This window comes from Mandrillus leucophaeus, unplaced genomic scaffold (genome assembly GCF_000951045.1).
Source record: "Mandrillus leucophaeus isolate KB7577 unplaced genomic scaffold, Mleu.le_1.0 Scaffold227, whole genome shotgun sequence".
Taxonomy (NCBI): Eukaryota; Metazoa; Chordata; class Mammalia; order Primates; family Cercopithecidae; genus Mandrillus; species Mandrillus leucophaeus.
Genome location: NW_012102332.1, coordinates 1932594 through 1954094, shown reverse-complemented (window position 1 = coordinate 1954094; position 21501 = coordinate 1932594). Strand labels below are relative to the sequence as shown.

Here is a 21501-nt window from a genome sequence, read left to right as displayed (position 1 = left end):
TTTAGTAGAGACGGGGTTTCACTGTGTTAACCAGGATGGTCTCGATCTCCTGACCTCATGATCCGCCCGTCTCAGCCTCCCAAAGTGCTGGGATTACAGGCGTGAGCCACTGCGCCCAGCCACCTGAAGTGCTTCTTGAATAATTCTGCCAAAAGTCACTGCTATGAATTGCTGAGATCAGAGGCCCTTAAACCACTGTAAAAGTCCCAGGGCCTGTGGGAGTGGCTCCTAGGGCTGGCGCTCACACACACAATGAAGACAACGCAGTGTCAGAAGGACAGCCACATTTCGTGTTGATCCCATCTGTTTGCGGCAGCCCAGGAAGCAGCTCTTCAGACAGAGTGGCACCCTCCTGGAGACGCTGGCCTCATGGCTTCCACAGCGATGGAGGTCAGTGGTCAGTTGCTGAATCCAGGTAAAACTAGCGTGGAGTCTGCTCCATGTGGCTGAGAATCGTTTTCCTACATGGTACCCAACTTGCTAATTCTTTGGTCCCCATGACTAAAACAGACATACTTAGTTAACTACTGACTATAATGGTTAAAGACTGATCTGTCTTTCCAGAAGGTTCTCTGACTCTTGTGCCATGCACCCCCGGCTAGCCTGAAGTGCCCAGGTTCACATTCACTGTTGTACCACCAGGACCAGTCTTCTCAGTGTTTGCTTATTTGTCTCACTACAAAAGCACCTTGGGCTAAAGACTGAGTCAGTCTCCATCATATCTCAACATTCTGGCTGAGGGTCAGGGCAGAATAACCTCCATTTCCCATTCGGAGGCACCTTGCCAGGTGGAGACACAGACACTAAGAATTTTGTCTTTTCCAAAACAATAAGAAATGTGCCTGGAAAACTCAGAAGGAAAAATTAAAAAGAGGTTGTAACCAAAAGTCTAAGAGAGACACAGAATGGCAGGATTTCAGAGGCGCCTGGGATAATCCCGAAAGGCTCAAGGACAAGATGGGTATTTGAGTCTGGAATGAAAGAATCAATATTCCATCAGTTTATTTGAGCAGTTCAGCTGGAGGATGGAGGCTGAGGCAAGACGGGGCCGGGATGAGACGAAACGTGAGCCTACTGGGACTCAGGGTTCTCAGGTGGGGTGAGGCCTGAGGCTGAGTCTCTCCACTGTGCCCCCAGCCCAGACACCAAACCAGGATTCCCTGCACGCACTTTTGCTGTGGTTGATGTGGTGACAAGTCAGAGGTGGACTGTGGTCATGTAGACAGGGAGAGGGTGGCAGCTTACCTTCACAGCATGTCAACGAGGAGGCTTATTGAATAAACAAAGAAAGAGAAGTGTGGGAAACAATCACTTATTTAAACACTGCTCATGGATATTTAAAACACCCGCGCCCCGCGTACATGGTGAACACACACTGCAGATGGTACCTGGGGCTTTGTGTACTTTCTGGAAGGAATGATCCATATGTAGATTTTGACATCCTTCATGAGACCTTGGTGTTTTGGCCTTTGCATATAACTGCATGCACTTAGAAATCATGAGAATTCATTGAAAATAGAAAAGTTGGCTGGGCACGGTGGCTCACGCCTGTAATCCCAGCCCTTTGGGAGGCCGAGAAAGGCAGATCATGAGGTCAGGAGATCGAGACCATCCTGGCTAACATGGTGAAATCCCATCTCTACTAAAAATATAAAAATTAGCCAGGCTTGGTGGTGTGGGCCTGTAATCCCAGCTACTCAGGAGGCGGAGGCAGGAGAATCGCTTGAACCCGGGTGGCGGAGGTTGCAGTGAGCAGAGATCACACCACTACACTCCAGCCTTGGTGACAGAATTCAAAAAAATAAAATAAAATAAACATCAATAGCTCTTACTTTTCAGGAATTCAAATTTTGCCATTTGTCAGCTCAGATGACTAAAATTTTGATGCCGCTTCCTTTCTGATGAAAGTCAGGAAAAAATGGTCTTAGCCTTTGATAATATAGCATTTATTAATGCTTGTCCACAAGTATCATTTGAGTCATAAAACTGCCTCTATTTTTCCCTGCCTCATTTGTGTTATGCTAAGAAGCCTAGAGCTTATAAGTTATCATTAAAAACTTGAAAATATATTTTATATAGTTTAGGCTGGTTTGATCTTCATATGATAAAATATAATGATGAAACAAACTGCACTACACAGACACACAGACAGGCTTTATAAAGCACAAAATAAATGGTTAACGGGGAAAACCTGTAGTCCTGAGAGTTCTGTAGTAGAAGCCAAGATGCAGGGAGTTCAGGGAAGCTCGCCTCTTGTGGCAGAGCAGGTACGAGTGACAGAGAGCAGGTCCCTCAGGGAACAGAGCTCTCACAGGCATCAACATTCCTGCTGCTGTCCTGGCTGGTCTTCACTCACCAAGCCAGGGTCTACTGCGGCTCTCACTGCAGGGGACTTGAAAGGCATCTGTGGTTCCTGGCAGTCATTTCTTATCCTACTGTTTGTAAACTAAATGAATTTGCTTTCTCTATCCTTTCCACATCAATCACGTTCTGCAACTGCGGAACGACTCTGTGGTTTTACTCCACAACATCCTTCTTCAGTTGTGGGGGTGGGACGCACACCCAGTCCTTGCCCAAGTGCCTTCTAATCAGGTTCCATTTAATGCAGGGCACCGCGTGTCATGATTCCTCTCGTAACCTTTCTGATCTGAAACCTTGCCTGCAGAAGTTTTCTTGTCTTATGTTTAAAATTCAGCTATGAATGCTGATGAATGTCATACAAGCACATGTGTCCCCCGGATAAATGCAAGGTAATGCGTTCGTGGCATTCTGGATTCTTTCTTCTACAATTACACCTGCAGCTTCATTCCCTTTCATGATAAAGCAGGAGAGAGGCTTCATGTGATTGATTGGGTGGTTCTTCAGGTCAGAGGCCAAATGCACTGTGACCTGGTTTTCCACAGTGTTTTGGGGCCTGACACTTGTTGCCCCTGTGACTTAGCAGACAGGACTGCCTCGGTCATCCCAGGGAGGACACAGCCGCAGGCTCAGGGCCGTGTCTGAACACACCTCCCCGAGAAGCGGGCAAGGGAATCTCGACCACAGAGCTTCTCGTGATGACAGCGAACCATTTTATTTGTAATGTGATGTGACTATGTGCGTTGCTTCACCACTAAACATGCACCAGGATGTGTCGAGATAAACACTCTAACTGAAGCACTCTCTGGGACCCCAAGAGAACTCTCTTGAGGATTAAAATTCAATTCAGTGAAACGTAACCAGTTAATAGTCACTGGAGGGATCTACCACACCTGGAAATACAGCTCCAAGAGTCTTCTTTACTATTGAAAATCGATGCCATACCCATATGGGAAACGCATGAGCATCTGCAGTATGTCTCCTGGGGAGCGGCGTCGACCACAGCAGCCGGGTTCAGCGACGGGCTCTCAGCCACCGGCTCTGGGAAGCCCGTGTTGTTGGTGTCGCACTGACACGGGAGGGGTCTCAGTCCTGGCTGCCACTCAGCGTTTACTCCAGCTCCCTTCCCTCCTGGCCCGTGGAGTAGGTCAGTGATCCGTACTACGTGCTCTGACACCCGTTTGGGGACAGTCTCCTCTGCTGCACCCACACTTTGATAAGACAGAGCTGTGCTGCCAAGAACCCCTCAATCAATAAACATATTTTTCAATCAATGAATGTGTCTTTATTCAAGAATCAATGAGTGAATAATAAATTTCAAATGAATGTTTAATAAAAATACAATAGTTAAGGAAACTACTAATTCTACCAGAAGATGTATTATAATTCATCAGTTTCCCAACCCAAAGCAGTCTGATCTAGTAGGAGAAGCCCTCAACAAAACATGAGAATAAGAAGACCCAGGTTCTATCAGTGTGCATCTAGCATCCTTGTAGCCTCCGGGCCCCACCTTTCTAATTTGCAAGCTATCTGTTTGTGGGGGACAGCGTCCATACCTGTTAGCTTTTACTGTAACCAACACTCACTGGCTTAAAGCAACAACCATTTATTACTGCTCAGGAGTCTCCAGGTCAACTCGTGGTCCTGCTGATGTGCGCCAGGCTTAGCCAACATGGGCTCTACTCACTCAGCTGTGTGCCCTCAGCCACCCGTTAGGGACCATTTCACCTAAGGGGACCTGAGTGGGGTGGCCTGCCTCTTCTCCACGAGGTCTCTATCCCCCTCCCCACCACCACCCCCACCAGCAGGCTAGCTTGCCTCGTTTCCATGGTGGTTAGGGTTCCAAGCAAGTCACTGGGAACCACAAGGCCTTTTGCCTCCCAGGTTTGGTGAGGGCTAACTAGTACCGGCTTCTCTTGTTGGAAGCAAGTCCCAAGGCCAGAAAGAGACTTGCCTCTGGATGGGAGAAACTGGAAAATTACACTATAAAAGAATGTGGACATACAGAGGGCTGTAACTGTGACCACTGCGTATAAGCAATCTCTTATATTGTCTTATCACTCGTTCTCCAGTGTGTGTTCCTGGACTGTTTCTTTTTTAAAACTTTTTAATTTCATTTCATTTTATTTTTAGAGACAGGGTCTCGCTATGTTGCCCAGGCTGGTCTCAAACTCCTAGTCTCAAGTGATCCTTCCACCTTGGTCTCCTGAACAGCTGGGAATACATGTGCAAGCCATCATGCCCAGCTTAATCAGAAAGACTATAAATCATGTTTTGTTTTCTGGTTTTTGGGTTTTTTAGAGATGAACTCTTGTTCTGTCACCCAGGCTAGAGGGATTCCCTGCACACTTGAACTCCTGGGCTTAAGTGATCCTGCCACCTCAGTCTCCCAAGTAGTTGGGATTACAGGCACGCACCACCACATTCAGCTAATTTATTTTAATTTGTGTATTTACTTATTAGAGACAGGTTCTTGCTATGTTGTTCAGGCTGGCCTTGAACTCTTGGGTTCAAGTGGTCCTCCTGCCTCAGCTTCCCCAGTAGCTGGGACTACAGGTGCGTGCCACCATGCCTGACTTTCTAGACTATTTCTGTAGCAAGATGGCCCCTTGCTACAGAAGTGGTTCGGGGAGCCTTGAGGCAACCTTAGAGGGGACATATCTACTCTAGGAAGACGACTTTCTTCCAAATGAACTTGGCTTCTTGGGGATACTGGCAGACCAGCAGGCATTTCACCTGATCCCTAGAGATGATGCTTAGCCTGAAGCCAGCCCTCAAAAGCTCCCCCTCTGCATACTGAGTGAGCTGGGAGTGATGTTGGGAGGGTACCTTTCTTCCAGGAAGGCAATCAAAAGAAAAGCAAACCTGAGACAGTGAGCGTTGATTTTTATTTAATTCTCCGCTAACTCATCCTTAGCCATTAGAAGTCTTTAATGATGCTATGTCTGAGGTTCGCATGATCCAGTTTTCAGAGCTGCTTGTTGGAGACTGTATGTTCAATTTACTTTGCTTCATAGCAAAGTGATGGCAATGTTATCATTTTTCTAAATTCTGCCCATGAATAGAAGGCCCCGAGGCTGGGTCTCACTGCTGAGAAACATCAAGCTTCCTGCCAGACTCCCTCAAGGGTTCTTGAAACGGTTCCACTTCCATTTGTCCCTTTATCCAAGCTGCTTGATAGATTGTTAGCCCTCGCCAAGACTTACATCAATCCTGCCGTGAAATCTCACCCACTCCCAACACACACACTCCACACGGCATCTTCTAAATTCACTCTACTTGTGGCTTCGGTATCAAAATCACAATGATCATCTGTTTCTGCAAACACGTGTGCTTCCCTGCCCTGTTGTCCTTTAAATCCTATTATACTTAATTTTTAAAAGTATTCTGACTTCCAAAAGTTCCTCAATATGGTATAAAAACAAAATTATTTGCTTTTCTCTGGCACTATCTTGTTGCTTCTCTACTCTTTATATATGCAGGCTCCTTTAGCAACTCCTGGCTCTTTGATTAGGGATATTTAAGAAGCCTCCCTGAGCACTGTACATGTCTTCCGAGGTGCCGCAGCCTTGCTCACACCCGGCCACGCCTGCAGTCCAAAACAAGTCATCAGCTGGGCCATGTTCTTTCTGCAGGGTCTGGGGGAAACAGTTCTGTGCCTTCTCTCAGCTTCTGGTGTTGCCAGCAATCCTTGCACTTCTTGGCCCACAGATGCATCACTCCAGTCTCTGCCCCCATGGACATGAGTCCTTCTACCCTGGATGTTTTTCTCTATCTCTTCTCTTCTTATAAGAGGAGTTAAAGTGGATTAAGGCCTCACCCTACTAGTCCTATGTGACCTCATCTCAAGTAAGTACGTCTGCAATGACCCTATTTCCAAATAAGGTCACATTCTGAGGTTCCAGGAAGGATATACATGGCAGGCGGACAGCCTCCAACCCAACACTGACCACTTTACTGGCCAGCCAATGTTTATTGAGCCCTTAATATGGTCCTCATGCAAAAGACACTTCAAGCATGGTCTCCTTTCATCCTGAAAACAAAGGAGTCAAGAAGACACTCTTATTATCCCCTCTTTACAGACAAGGAGCCCCTGGGTGGTGACCAGTGAGAGCTGGCGTTACATCTACAAAGAGGTGCTTCCCTCTCATAGCCTCGGTACCCTGTGTCCGGCGTATGTTTCCATTTCTCTACTGCACTTTCATCTGACATCTACAGGCTTCCTGACATGCTGTGGTTAAGGCATGTTTTTCCTTTCCCAAAAACAAATTTTTCCATAGCATATAGAAGAGCTAAAAACTTGGTTTTTCAAAGTTAGCAGTAAGTGATCGGCCAGGCGCAGTGGCTCAAGCCTGTCATCCCAGCACTTTGGGAGGCCAAGGCGGGCGGATCAGGAGGTCAGGAGATCGAGACTATCCTGGCTAACATGGTGAAACCATGTCTCTACTAAATATACAAAAAAAATAGCTGGGGGTGGTGGCAGGCGCCTGTGGTCCCAGCTACTCGGAAGGCTGAGGCAGGAGAATGGCGTGAACCCGGGAGGCGGAGCTTGCAGTGAGCCGACATCGTGCCACTGCACTCCAGCCTGGGTGACAGAGCAAGACTCCGTCTTAAAAAAAAAAAAAAAGAAGTGATCAAAACCCCAAATAATAAAGTAAAACAAGGTGTATTAGGGTCGCCCAAAGAAATGGAACCAAAAGGACGTCGATAAAGAGATTTATTGGAAGGAACTGGCTCACACAGTTATAAAGCTGGCATCCGACCGACAGTGTCGTTAGGAGGAGGTCAGCCTTTCACTTTTCCATCCGGCCCTTCAACAGATCAAATGAAGTCCACTCACACTGGGGAAGCCTCGTCTACTGACTCCAATGTTAATCTCACACAAAAACACCCTCACGAACACCTCTGGAATAACATTTGACCAACTATCCGGCACTCCATGGCCCAGTGAAGCTGACACATAACACTGGCCATCACGCAAGAAAAGCCCGGTCTGTGTGCCCAGCATCACGGAGGGCGCCAGGGAAACAGAAACATGGCACGTGTTTCAGAACCTGAAGCCACCTCCCCAGAACCGCTGGCGGGGAGGCTGCGGCGTGGCTGGGGTGCACAGCACCTCCCCTGATATTTGCTGGGCTGTGATGATGCTCAGAACTGCCCTCCACAGTGCCCCAATCTTAGTGCTAACTTTTCGGCCCTCGTAGGACTCAACCTTAAATACTGTTTAGGACAAGAGAGAAAAAAGTCCTTCCATTCATTTCCAGAGTAATCCGCAGCTGAATACGAGGAGAGAGATCGAGGAGCGTTACAAAACCTGGCAAATCACTTGCCATCCCAAAAAATGGTTGCTTTCATCTTTACCCAATTTTCTCAAAACATTCTGGAAATCGACAGAGTGATGGGGAAGAAGGCTCGCACGGGGTCTGGGGAAGATGTTCCCTTTCCTGCTGGCTGCCTTTTACCCACAAAGGTCAGCACAGAAAGCAATCAATTAAGCCATAAGGGGCATTTGCAAATTAGTCTCCATTTGTCTTGGCATTTCTAAAGATAATGCACCCCAGAATAGAACAGAACAGAGAAAAAAAAAAATAGAGAATAAGAGTCCAGCTGCTCTGGAAAATGCAGCTGGCTGGAAGGATCCTAGCAAGCCGGTGTGTGGTTCACAAACCCCGGGTGCGTGAGGACCTGGTAACCCTAATTGTCATCTGAGGAAAGTCTGCATGAAACAGAGACAGGCAAGCACGGCTGGAACTGCTCTGCTCATGAAACACAACCACAAACGCGCTGCAACACAGTGATCCCCAGAGAGGCCAGGCATGCAGGGTCTCCCTAAAAACTCTCTCCTCCACGAACATCCAGCCACTATCTTGCCAAGACTGCCCATGGCTTGGCCTCACTGTGTGGTCTGTTCTGGAAAACTGCAGAGGAAGACCAACAGGTCAAGCGTGAAACTTTGGCAGCATTACAGAATCCAAACTCAAAGGCTATTGAGGGATCATCAGAGGGCAGCCTTGGGTTGGGGCAGGTCACCTGAATGCTCAGAAACCAACGTCTTCACTTTTCCTAAGGAAGATAGATTAGCTTCCTGTGGCTGCCATGGCAAAATACCACAAACGTGGTGGGTAAAAGCAACACAATGTTTTTCTCTCACAGCTCTGGACACCAGAAGTCCTAAATCAAAGTGCTGGTGGGGCCATGCTCCCTCCTGAGCTCTGGGGCAGAATCCTTCCTCATTCTTCCAGCTTCTGACGGCCACTGGCATCCGCTGACTTGTGGCCGCGTCACTCCGTGCCCTGCCTCATCTTCTCTTCTGTCCACCTCCCTCTACCTCCCTCCTAAGCACACTCAGCATTGGATTAGGGCCCACCTGGAAATTCCAGGATGATCTTGAGACAGTTGGCTCACCAGGCGCGGTGGCTCACGCCTGTAATCTCAACACTTTGGGAGGCTGAGGTGGGTGGATCATGAGGTCAGGAGATGGAGATCATCCTGGCCAACACGGTGAAAACCCATCTGTACTAAAAATACAAAAAAATTAGCTGGGCGTGGTGGCGGGCACCTAAAGTCCCAGTTACTCGGGAGGCTGAGGCAGGAGAATAGCTTGAACCCAGGAGGCGGAGGTTGCAGTGAGCCGAGATCACACCGTTGCACTCCAGCCTGGGCAACAGAAGAAAAAATCCAAAAAAAAAAAAAAAAAAAAAAAAAAAGACAGTTGGCGCAATCTCATCAGCAAAGGCTCTTTTATCAATGTGTCAGCTGCTGCAGCTTAGGGACTTGGCATCGATGTTTTGGGGGACATCACTTTCCACCTGCCAAAGGACAGGGAGAAGGTCTAGACCTGTCATTCTGTCAACCAGTGAGAACAAAGTGCTTGGCGCCAGGGCTCTTGCTGAAACCACTGATGACAGAAAAGAATGCATCAGTCTACAAGATGAACACACAGCGCCAAACACCTGCAAGCTCAAGACTGTGAGGAAGCCCCCAAAATGACTCTGCAACCCTCAGTGCAGGGACTCACAGAAACTCACGTGCTGCGCGAACACTAGCAGCACTTCTGTTCCATGACTCTCATTGCGGAAGGGACCAGCACATGGTAGAACACACATATAGCATGTGGATGACAGTTCCTTAAATCAGGACCTTTACACTGGGTTCCCCCTGGACTGGAATCCTTCACACTCCTCATGATCTGACAGAGGACTTGTCCTTCAAGCACAGATATCACCCCCACCAGGGAGCCACCCTGATACCTCCGTAGAAAATCCAGCTCTTCCTCAGCAAAATGACTTATGCACCCTCTGAAGTGCAAAACTCATATTGTCTTGTGACATGGATTTTTTTAAATGGTCTAAATGATATGACTTTGAACATCTCCTCTAGCTTGCTTTCTGGGTTTTGGATTGACTCTTTCAGGATGAATTAATCAGAGGGCAGAATGAATTTCTTATACAAACAATATGGAAAGAGTTCTCTGCCGACTGCACAAAACCTTCAGCTCTAGGGTTTGCCTTCACTTTTACACTAGATTGAGGATAAATTTTATAACTTATTCATTGCACAGTCCAGCACTGAGCTCCCACAATGTGGTAGGCACCATCCCTGATGCCAAGATGCCAAAATAAACCAAGATTTCATTTCCCTTCCTCAAGAAACCACAGCGTAAACCAATGTAAAGCCTCCACACATAACCATTTGCGAATAAAATGTCTTTGTTTAAAAAGCTTCAGTATGCCTTAAAATTAGCATAAACCTATTCCACTAAATACCATGAGATGTTTTGCTCAATAAAAGAGGGAACACTTTCAGTTAAATAATCTTCACCTAATCTCAAGAATTATTAATAGTCAGTTATATTAGTCTGAACAGATGAGAAAAAAAATCACCAATAGCTAAGTGAAATGCTAAAAAATTGTTTTTGAAAATCGTGTTCACATTTTGCTTGAAGTGGACTGGCTTTTATTCATATATTAGTATCAACAAAAATGTCCTTCAACCTCACCTTCGAATGTAAGCTGTTAGGTCTGACCACAACTATTACTTAAAACTGATGAAGATGAGTACACGTTCTCGTCATTCAGACACAGTGGCTCCTCCAGGAACTTTGAAATAAAGCCTCCGTGTCACGTCCAAACTCTTTAAAAACCAACTCCAACATTTCCTTTCTCCTTCTATTCGCTTTCCACCTGTGCCATCCATTCACTCCCTACACACACACTCCTGATGTGTTACGCTAAATCCTACATTTGAACACCCACTACACCAGTTAGTGTCAGACACTAATGGATCTGAACTTCAATTTTATTATTTGTGAGGTGAGGATAACAATAGTTGCTTCAATTTTGTTAAAAAAAAAAAAAAAAAAAAAAAAAAGGGCCGGGCGCGGTGGCTCACGTCTGTAATCCCAGCACTTTGGGAGGCCGAGGTGGGCGGATCACGAGGTCAGGGGATCGAGGCTATCCTGGCTAACGCAGGGAAATCCCGTCTCTACTCAAAATACAAAAACTTAGCCGGGCGTGGTGGTGGGCGCCTGTAACCCCAGCCACTTGGGAGGCTAAGGCAGGAGAATGGCATGAACCCGGGAGACGGAGCTTGCAGTGAGCTGAGATCCGGCCACTGCACTCCAGCCTGGGCGACAGAGCAAGACTCCGTCTCAGTTTAAAAAAAAAAAAAAAAGTAAATGCTGTGGAATATATTCACACACAGTAGGTTCTTGATAAAGGTTCCAGGATGGGCTGAAATTAGAGCCACCTCCTGGTAGTCAAGCCCTTGGGCAGTCCCATCCTCTGAGCAAGGGACAAGAGTCCAAGCTTGGCTTGCAGAGGGCCCAGCCACGCCGAGCTTGGATTCTTGTCCCTTGCACTGAGCGTGGGCAGCGTGTGAGACATGCTTCTAGCCAGCAGCACAGCAGGAAGTGGCCACAGGCCACTCCTGTGATTGTGACTGTGACATCCACCTTGCTGGAACACTCTCTCTCTTGCTGGCTCTGAGGAAACACGGCCTTGTTAGAAAAGCCCACGTGGTCATCTCTGGCCAACAGTGAGTAGGAAACTGATATGGTTTGGCTCTGTGTCCTCACCCAGATCTCTCGTGAATTGTACTTCCATAATTCCCCCGTGTCATGGGAGGGACCCAGTGGCAGATAACTGAACCATGGGGGCGGCTTCCTCAATACTGTTCTCCTGGTAGTGGATTAAGTCTCTAGAGATCTGATGGTTTTATTAGGGCTTCCCCTTTTGTGTCCTCCTCATTCTCTCTTTGCCTGCTGCCATCCATGTAAGGTGGGACTGGCTCCTCCTTGCCTTCCACCATGATTGTGAGGCTTCCCCAGCCACGTGGAACTGTAAGTCCAATTAAACTACTTTCTTTTGTAAATTGCCCCGGCTTTATCAGCAACATGAAAACGAACTAATACAGAAACCAAGGCCATCTGCTGATGTGAGGAAATGCATGTGAACAACCACCACGAGGGCTTAGCAGTGGTCCTTCCTCGGTTGAGCCTTCAGATGGAAACCCAGCCGGGGCTGAGAGCCTGATCTCTACCTTGCAGAGGGCCCAGCCAAGCCAAGCCTGGACTCCTGTCCCTTGGAATATATGAGTTAATCCATGTGCGTTATCTTAGCCACTGAGTTTGTGGTGACATTATTAAATAGCAATAGCTAACCCGTTCACAAGGTGAGCTCAGTCAAACATGGATTTGTGCAAAAGCAGAAATAAACAGTAGAACAAAAGGGAATCCAGGAATGTGCATCTGAAGCTACATGATAGGAGGCAGAATTATAAAGGACGTCAAGCTACAAAAGCCTGTTGAGAAGTCCCAGTCGAAGCTGGTGGCAGCACTTCATTAATGACCAGGTGAAGATGTCATCTTTAAGCCAAGCTTCTTGTTTCATCTGCCTTGGACACAGTCACTGTGAAGCAGAAGCAAATGGCACATGGGTGGCACCCCCAAGGCGTGCTGCTGACACACCTCACCGGAGGTCCTGGAGGACCAGGGACAAGAAAGATCCTGCAGAAGTACAGCCGGCACCAGGGGTCCCCTCCTCTTCCAGGCAGACATGCTGCAGGACATCTGCCAGGCGGGATCTCATGAGGCTGCATTCCTGAAGGCTGTGGGATCCCTTCTATTCCCTTTCCAGAAGGGAGTTTTGGGGAGGATTCTGCCTCTGCTTCCCTATCACGATTTGGATGGGGGTACTGGGAGCCCTCAATCCCTGGACATATCAAGTCAGCCCACACTCAACAGACTGCTCAGGTATCCCGGACCCTAAACTGGATACAGCACTGGATAGGAACTTGTTTTTGTTTGTTTGTTGTTTGTTTGTTGCTAGTTTGGTAGTAAATGTACTTGGCCTCCATTTGCAAAACAGGGTTCGCCTGACTATCTGCTGGCCAGAGTGGTGGGCTGTGGCGGGGATGGCCAGCCATATCCCAGAATTCCACCTTTTCCTCTCCACAGGGAAACACTGCCCCCGGGAATTAACTTTCTGGGCTGCCTTGCAGTTGAGTGAGTCCACAGGCAGACAGAAGTGTGGCACTTCTCAGCCTGGCCCCCAGTGCCTCTGGCAAACGCCTCTTCCTCCTTGTGGTGGGTGGCATGGAAACAACCACTGGGTGCCTTGGGAGCCAGGGACTGAGGAAGGCAAAGTCCTTGTCAGCCTTCTCCTCACGCCAGCTTGGAGACACGTTGCCCCGACCTGTTCCTTCCCCAGTAAGTCACTTGCACAAGAAATGGACTGGTGTCGTTTGAGTCATTGCACCCTCTGGAGTCCATTTGTCACAACAATTCGCTTACCCTAACTAAAATGAATCCTACAGGCTGATATGAAGTGAGCTGAAATGTCCCAAGAGAGGTGGTATCCGAAGCTATTTTGAGTGTACTGTAGAATCCAGGACTAAGACGAATACCTGGGTGGTTAGGAATGAAGGAAAAAGGAAATGAAGGAATGAAGAAAAGGAAACGAAGGAATGAAGAAAAAGAGAGTGTTCATAGACAAGGAGGTAGGATGCTGAAGACAGAGTTGATCTACCTCACAATGTTACCGAGTGGACTGGGGACACAGAAAGAAATTCCATTCGTAATATGAAAAGAAAAATAATGTATTTCTTTGCAGGCTTGAGTTTTGAGACCATGAGAAGACTCACACGGAGAGCATGCAGCCTTCAGGACCCTCGGGAGCAGGAGGAAGCTGTCAATACGAAAGCACGATTGGAGGTGGGGTACTGTGAAAGGCTCTTGCTTTTAAGGGCGGGATGAGAAAATCAGGGCTGTAGGAACTGCAATCGCTAACTAATCGGGTGAGCTCTTTGTGTTGCTTTGCTTACGGCGTAAATACTGTCCTGATTTAGTAGAAAATGACCTGATCTATCATCCAGACCCTAAGGCTGGCCAATGGGCGGAGAAGATTCTGAGGTTTCCTTTGCGTGAATGGTACAGCCTGAGAGGAGCTGTGGGGACTGTTCTTTTCTTATCCCCACCACTGTGAAACAGGAAAGTAATCAACTAATCAAGTAATAACTGCTCCCCAGAAAAGCTGTCTTAGTACGCTTGAACACAATGTTCGAGCTTAAGATACACTTTAAGAAGGTGATACCTTAACAACCCAAATTCAGAGTGAATATCCATATCTGGCTGCAAACATTACAATTTTGACATCTCTAGAAAGTAGGTCTTCAGCATATCTCCAGTTGATATTGCTTTGTCGCTCAGGGAGAAAACCCGTCTCACTGTACTACAGCCGGAGAGAGCCGCCAGGTGTGAAAACCCGTCTCACTGTACTACAGCCGGAGAGAGCCACCAGGTGTGAAAACTCGTCTCACTGTACTACAGCCGGAGAGAGCCGCCAGGTGTGAAAACCCGTCTCACTGTACTACAGCCGGAGAGAGCCGCCAGGTGTGAAAACCCGTCTCACTGTACTACAGCCGGAGAGAGCCGCGAGGTGCGTCTGCTGCACCTGTGCTGGCCTTCCCGCGGTGTGCAGACCACCCCAGTCAGGAAGAGCGGTCACGTCTATGGACATGGTAGTGAAAGGCTGGAGAGCTCTATCAGGACAGGTGCACCGGCTTCCCTAATGGGAGCACTTGGGTTTGCCGTGTCATTGCTGCATTTACCAGCAAAAGCAACAAAGCAGGTGTGGGGCAGGTATGTGAGCGAGTGTGCCATTAGCACAGGCCCTCCTCCGGCTTCACCTCGAATCAGTGCTGTCAGAGGCGACTGGACTCAGAGGGAAGGGAGGGAGAAGGGGGTAGGGTGGCAAAAGGGTAGAAATGCCCCTCCTTGGCCTCTACATGCAATGCCACCAAACACCACTGGCTTCCGGTAGCTTTGGCCCCAAAGGGTCAAAATGACAATATCAACAGTTACTACCCAGGGACCAGGGGTTGTGACTTAAACACACAGGACACCTCCCACTTTGCATTCTCTCTCCTCTAAATGGTTGCCTTGGATACGAGGGAGCCCAGGTTTTGAAAAGCAACACAGACGCTGAATGCAAGCTCAGACTTCCTCCTAGTTATTCAGATGAACCGGGGATTAGAAAGCAGTCGCCAAGCAGGTTCTCCCGGCATTTCAGGAGGTCCTTAGGCTGGAGAGCACCTCGCGGTCCCATCTGCACCTGCAAAGTGGAGCTGGGTTCAGCCAGCCATGGGGAGGCTCTGAGGGGCTACCTTTGTACACAAAGGAGTGAATTAGGTAGTTCTCATTTTCTAAACTCAGAGTAAGATGTGACCATCCATCCCTGCAACACTTACTTTAGTGATTTATTTCCAAGATTCCTATTTTCTGAATAAATCACCCTACCAGTGCACTCCATTTCTGGCTTCCCAAATGCATTTAGGGTCACTGCTTGCTCAGGGCCAAAATGAAATACATTCCAGGTTTTTCATTTATACAAATTGTCATAAACCTTAACATTTCATCAAATGCTCTACTTCAATCTCTAAAACAAAAAGGGCAAAAATATGAACTGACCAAATATTCTTCCAAATGTTGGTGACAAGCCTAATTTCATTCTTACAGGTGCAAGAGAAGAAATTTTATTGATGTGAAACTTATATTCACAAGATTCTTCAATGCGTTTCACTCATCCTGTGGGGTGCAGTCGGATTGCACAGAGAAGGGAAGCCTGGCATAATGGAAAGTTCTATGTGGTCACAGTCCCTCTGAATGATGAAAACAGACATTCTCCACTTGGCATATGGTCATAACCTCTTGATAATGTTCCAGAACAGTTCCCGGGTCACACCGAATGCACATCTTACCAAGAGGAAGCAATATTCCTATTTGATTATCTGTCTCTTTGTATATGGCACTGAAGATACAGAGAAAGGTCCAAACTGCCGACGGTTTTGTTTTGTGGACAAGATGACATCAGTGGAATCTGGGCACTTGCCCTCTCCTCCCTTGGGGGAGGACTCCCCTCCAGGAGCATTGGATAACCGTCTTCTTCTTCCTTGGTTTTCCACTTTTTTCACAACACACAATTCTCTCCTTCCTTTCTGTAACTCACTTCTCTTCCTGCCTCTTCTGGGAAGTGCAGCTTGCGTTGTCGTCCAGTGGAAATGAGAGAATTACCAACATGAGCAGAGACAGAACGGTATTTGGAAAAAGCACACTGTTCCACAACGTACTGTTGCAAGATCCACAGGCACTACCGCAAGCTCTCTGTGCCCATTTCTCCAGTGGATGTTAATTACCAAGGCATTTGATTTTTGCATGTGTTTCAACATGGGTATTTATACTCTAAAAAAAGAGCAGAATATTACTTCTAAATAAGTTCTACTTTTCCTGATAATACTAGTGATGATTCCAGATTGTGTAACATTTGGAAGATCCAGTATACAGGTGGAAATTTAAATCATAGTTTAAATAATAATCCTGTTTCTTATAATAACGGCAGTTAACATTTTAGTTGACACTCTGCTAGCCTTTCCCTTTCATATTTACACATAAACACACTCAGACCCTTACATGCACACAGTGAAAGAGAGAGGAGACGGATGTGTACGCACGGTTTCGATTTCTGCGCGAGTGTCTCTGACAGTATACGGTTACTTGACACATGGTAGAACTGTAGAAGTACAGGACATTTTAGAGCTTTTCCATGTAACTCATTCATTGTGGGCACACAGCAATTGAGACAGGAGACACAGAGAGGCTTTCAGGGTAGCCCAGCTGCCTAGAGGGATGTAGCCTGCCTCTATGTTCAGTGCTCCCTCCACTATGCCGTGAACGTCTGGAACAAGTGTCTAATCCCAAATTTATACTTGACCTTAGAAAATTCACAGATATAAAACCCTGGGAGTATTACTCATTGTTAAGAAGCATTAGCAGCTTGAGGGTTCTGTGAGCAGGCCCATGGCTCAGGGGCACACTGCACCCATGAAGTTACCTTGTGGCACAGAACCGCAAGCTCACAAAACAAGAACAAGGGCAAAATGATTTGATCCAGAGTATACATGCCTTCTCTTAGTTGTTTCTCTTCCTTGGGATTTAGGGCCTGAAATGGGATGGGTCAGGAAAGGGAAGGGGAGTGGAGAAAGGAGGAAAAGCTAAGGATACAGTCTCAGCTGGAGGCAACTGCTGCCTGGCCCACAGGGGTGCTCTGAAGCACCAAGGGTCACAGAATCACCGCCATTGGCAGCAAAGGCCCTGGGTCTGACCCAGCTGTCCATCACCCCAGGGAGCGTGGGTCAAAACCTTCTGGGTAAGGTGGCTCCACGTTATCTGGAAAGGGGCAGTGGTGAGCCCTTGGCAGGAACATGACTATGGCTCCCTCCCTCATACATCGCCAGAGGGGACACAGAAGGGGGCGAGTGGGTGGGGAGTGAGGCGAAGTCCACGTAACACCCAGCCCTGCCCCACCAGCTGTGCAGTGAAACACAGACACGGACTTCCAGGAGAAGGCAGACAGCTGAAGACCCGCCTGGTGGCTTTCATCGGGGTGACCCCAGGTCCACTCGGCTCCTGGCGTGCCAAGTCTTCACCAGCCTCAGATGCTCCCACTGGAGGAACGGGAGAACAGCACACGACAAAATCCTCCCTCCACGGCAAAGGTGTGGCTGCCGGGAGGCCGGGCGGGGTTGTGCTATGTTTTCATGTGTACATGTGATTTAAAACAGTGCACTCCTGTACTTACTTATATTTGTATTTTCCTTGGCTAGAGAGCAGCCCACCGCGCCCCTCCAAGTCCTGTTGGTGCTGAAGTAGTATGTAGTTGTGGTTTCTGTTTGCCTCACCCTTGACATTCTATTTCTCAACATTTCAGATAACAGCAGTGTATCTATGTGATATTCTAGAGAAATACAGATTTCTTCACTCCTAGAACTTGAAGGATTTAATGGGATAAAATCAGGAAAGGGATTATTCCGGAAGCACACAAATGAACAAGATATCACTTTTCAAGATAGGACGGAACGGGCGTCCAGGAAAAGTGACCCCCGTGTGACCTCCTGAATGCCAGTCAGGCTCTGGCCTCTCTGTGGTCGGCCCACACATTCCGTAATGCCCGCTCTCAGACTAAGAGCGCTTTCCCTGCAGCTGTGGATACCACTTGTTTTTCCGAAAGTCCTTCCGGTGGCCTGAGGTCTACTTTTAAATGCTTCCATTTAAATGGGAAAAATAAATATTTTTCTTTTTCTTCCAGGCATATTTAAAATCATAGCATAAACCATGTGTTGGCATCTCCTTGAAAGCAGTTCCAATTGTTTCCAATGTCAGTGAGGAGCTCTTCCTTGTCTCAGGTTTGGACCAGCCAGTCTTCTAGACCATTCATCAGCAACACTCAACCAGCCCCATCCCTCCAAAACACAGACACAGAAAACAGGGCCACCACCGCTTCGAGTATATGCAGAAAAGGATGGAATAACTACAACCGGTGATGACTTCGATGCTTAAAAGACACACTGTTAGTATTGAGCGAAGTTTGTATGAACGTAACTATACCATAGTAAGTACTGTTAGCTCTATCACGGCTTAGGGAAAAAAAGGAGTATCAGAGACGTCTGAAATATCCTGAATATAAATGACCAAAGGATGTTTTCCAGAAACCTAATTTCTAATCCTTGCAAACAGCCAACGTCACTTTAGCTGATTTATTCCAGCTATCGTTGAGCAACAATATAGGAGCATGATCATGCAAAATCGGTCATTTTCTCAGAATAGGAGGCAAATGTCATCTTCCTGCAGAGACTGTTTTTCCCATTAAAAGTATAAATCCAAGTTGACATGTCTAAATTGACCAAGATTTTCTCTGTATGGAAACCAAAGTCCACACAGTGTTGCAGCTGTCTAGTTAAATTCCCCGGAGAGGAATCCAGTGGAGATTGGATTCCTGAAAGGACGCTCAGGTTATTTTTCCATTATTTTTCAAAAAGCAGCAAGTAAAGTGCTACGTCCTATTGGGCAGCATTTTGGTTGTGCGGTGGTGGCAAGGTGACCCCAGTGACTGCCGGAAGGCTGTTCAGGAGGCAGCTAAGGTCTCCTCTTGTAAGTTCTTTGCAAACTAAAGTCTTATGCTACACATCTTTTATCAGAACAACGCAAGGCACACAGAGATAACTGGAGTTGACTCCACATGTCCTTGTAAATGTTCTGGTCCAAACCCAGGGGATATTGGAAATGGAAGCAACAGAGACCCACCGGCTACTCACAGCAGCTTCTCCGGGGACCAAGGGCGAGGAGAGAAACTGGGCTCCTGTGTCCTCACCACCGGGAAACATCCGACCAACCAGGGAAAAACACATTCCTGGAATTCTGCCTTCAATTCTTGCAATAATAATGTAACGGCCTCAGATCCTCTCCAGTTTTTAGACATAAAGATGCCTGTCTAGCAGCAGGTTTTGCTGAATCCCCAGCACAGAAGCAACAGCCAAGTCCTACTTAAAGGTTTTGTTGTGCAGATCATGAAGCAGAACCAAATTCCTGCATCCATTTGTCCACTTAGCATTCATTCATTGATTCATTCTTTAATCCACTCGTTATGGTGAGTGAAAAGTAGACCTGCGCAAACAGCCTCTCCTCCTGCGTGTCCCCACTGAGAGTGGCAGCCAACGTGAAACTAGCTACCAGCTGCTGAGGAAGCAATGGGGTACCTCAAAGAGAGGGTGCAGGAACCCACCACACGGCACCTGCACGCTCTGAGGAGAAATGATGGCGTCAGCCTTTTTACCGGTGACTCTACTGGAGGAACAAAATTTAACTGACTAAAATTAGCGTCTCAATTGTATATTAGTTAAAAAGGGAACGCCATTTGATACACTTTTAAAGATGTTTAGATGGTCATGAAGAGAAGGTGGGACTCAGTCCCGATTTTTCAGTGCACCATCAATAACCAGTTACGTACGGCTAGAAAATCATAAAGTATTGCAAACACACGGGATGGTGTGCAGAGGCCCTGAGTCCTGAAAGCACCTGTGGACACCCTGCTCTGATGAGAAGGCCCAAATGAGCCCCTTCTGTGGGTTGCGTGCTGCACGCTCATTCTTTAAATAATGCTTTGGGCCCCCAGCTGAGATGAAGGGAGAGTGGATGGAGGATGATGGAAGCAGTAAGGCAACCCCCACCCCATTATTTAGCACGCTTCTGGAAACACGGGGGCTAGAGGACAGCGAACAAAGAGGCAGCTGCCCACCTGAGCCCTAACCCCTCAACAAGACCACCCCACCAAGCCAGGCAAAGGCCAGAAAGCCCAGCCGTCCCTTTCCTGGGGAGCCAGTGGGCTGGGGCTCCTAAGAACGGGTGAGATTCACGGATGAAGAGAAGGGTCAGAAACGGCGGCACCAAGCTCCAGTTTCAGATGAAGACTCCAGCGCAACCACAGGCCTTACCGCCGGGCCTGGAGGGACTCTCACGCCTGATAGTCAAGACCTGATGCGGGCTGAAACATTTCACTTCTCTAACCAGAGTGACGTGTGGCCATCTGCTTCTCACACCTCATCCTAGCCAACACTGCGAGTGTCGAGTACCGAAAGCGTGTTTTCCACCCTGCGCCCTCCTGGGGAGAGGCTGCGTGCCTCCTCTGTACCTCCGCCCTGCACCCTCTGCCACCCCACCCTGTGTCCAGTCCCTTCCATATCTCTCTCCAAACCCAAGGGATCATTTGCTTCTTGAGATAAATACATTAAATGAATCTATTGTGTCTGCAGAAACAATTGCTTGGTAGACCATTTCTCTGATCAGGCACAGCACCTAGAGGGCAGTAAGGGATGGACTGTGTGGGTTTCACGTCAACCCTGAAAGGACAGCCACGTCAGGAAAGGAGGCAAAAGGAGAAGGGGTGAGGGGAAGCGGGTGAGCCGGCCGGGGGGAAGGGGTGACGGGAAGCGGGTGAGCAGGCCGGGGGCCAGCAGGCCTTTCCTGCCTCTCAGAACAGCTGCGTTGCTCATTCTGACCCGGGGGGCTCCGCAGGGGCGGACTCTGTGCTCACTGCAAAGACGGCAGTGGTTGATGCCAGGCTGCAGGGCAGCCCCCCCAGTCTGAGCTGGCTCATTCCTCAGGTGCTGTCTTAGGCCATTCTCGCACGGCTATAAAGAAGTATCTGAGGCTGGGTGATTTATAAGAAAAGAGGTTTAACTGCTCACAGTTCTGCAGGCTGTACAGGAAGCATCTGCTTCTGCGGAGGCCTCAGGAAGCTTCCTTTCAGTCGTGGGCAGAAGGTGCATCACATGGTCAGAGCAGAGCAAGCTGGGGAAGCAGGAGGCCACACAATCTTAACCAGATCTGGTGCAAACTCAGAGCCAGAGCTCACTCATGAGCAAGGGCGTGGCCCGAGCAAGGGTGTGGCCCAAGTCCCTCGTGAGGGACCCGCCCCACGATCCCGATGCCTCCCGCCAGGCCCTACCTCTGAGACTGAGGACCGCATTTGAACAGGGATCTGGAGGGGACAAGCATCCAAACTGTATCAGGCACTCCACAAGGTTTGCCAAACACACCTGCAGACCCGGAGCTCCCCCTGAAAACGTCCACCCGAAGACACTCCGGTGTGTCCCTGCGGCACAGGCAGGGATCACACTGAAAGGGAACGTGTGTTGGTCGGCTGGTTTCCACTTTTGTCACTGTTCCAACTTCGTCCTCACCTTGCAACAGGTGCCTCTCGGGAGTGCAGCACGATTTCCGCACAGGGCAGGAGAGCGGTGCTGAGGCTTCCT

The 21501-nt window shown here is 48.1% G+C and overlaps 1 protein-coding gene across 1 annotated transcript in view; it reads right to left on the bottom strand.

Moving 5' to 3' along the window:
- The window catches only part of GABRG3 (gamma-aminobutyric acid (GABA) A receptor, gamma 3), a 577857-nt gene that overhangs the window by 455952 nt on the left and 100404 nt on the right, over positions 1-21501 (bottom strand). The gene's annotated exons all lie outside the window — the stretch shown is intronic.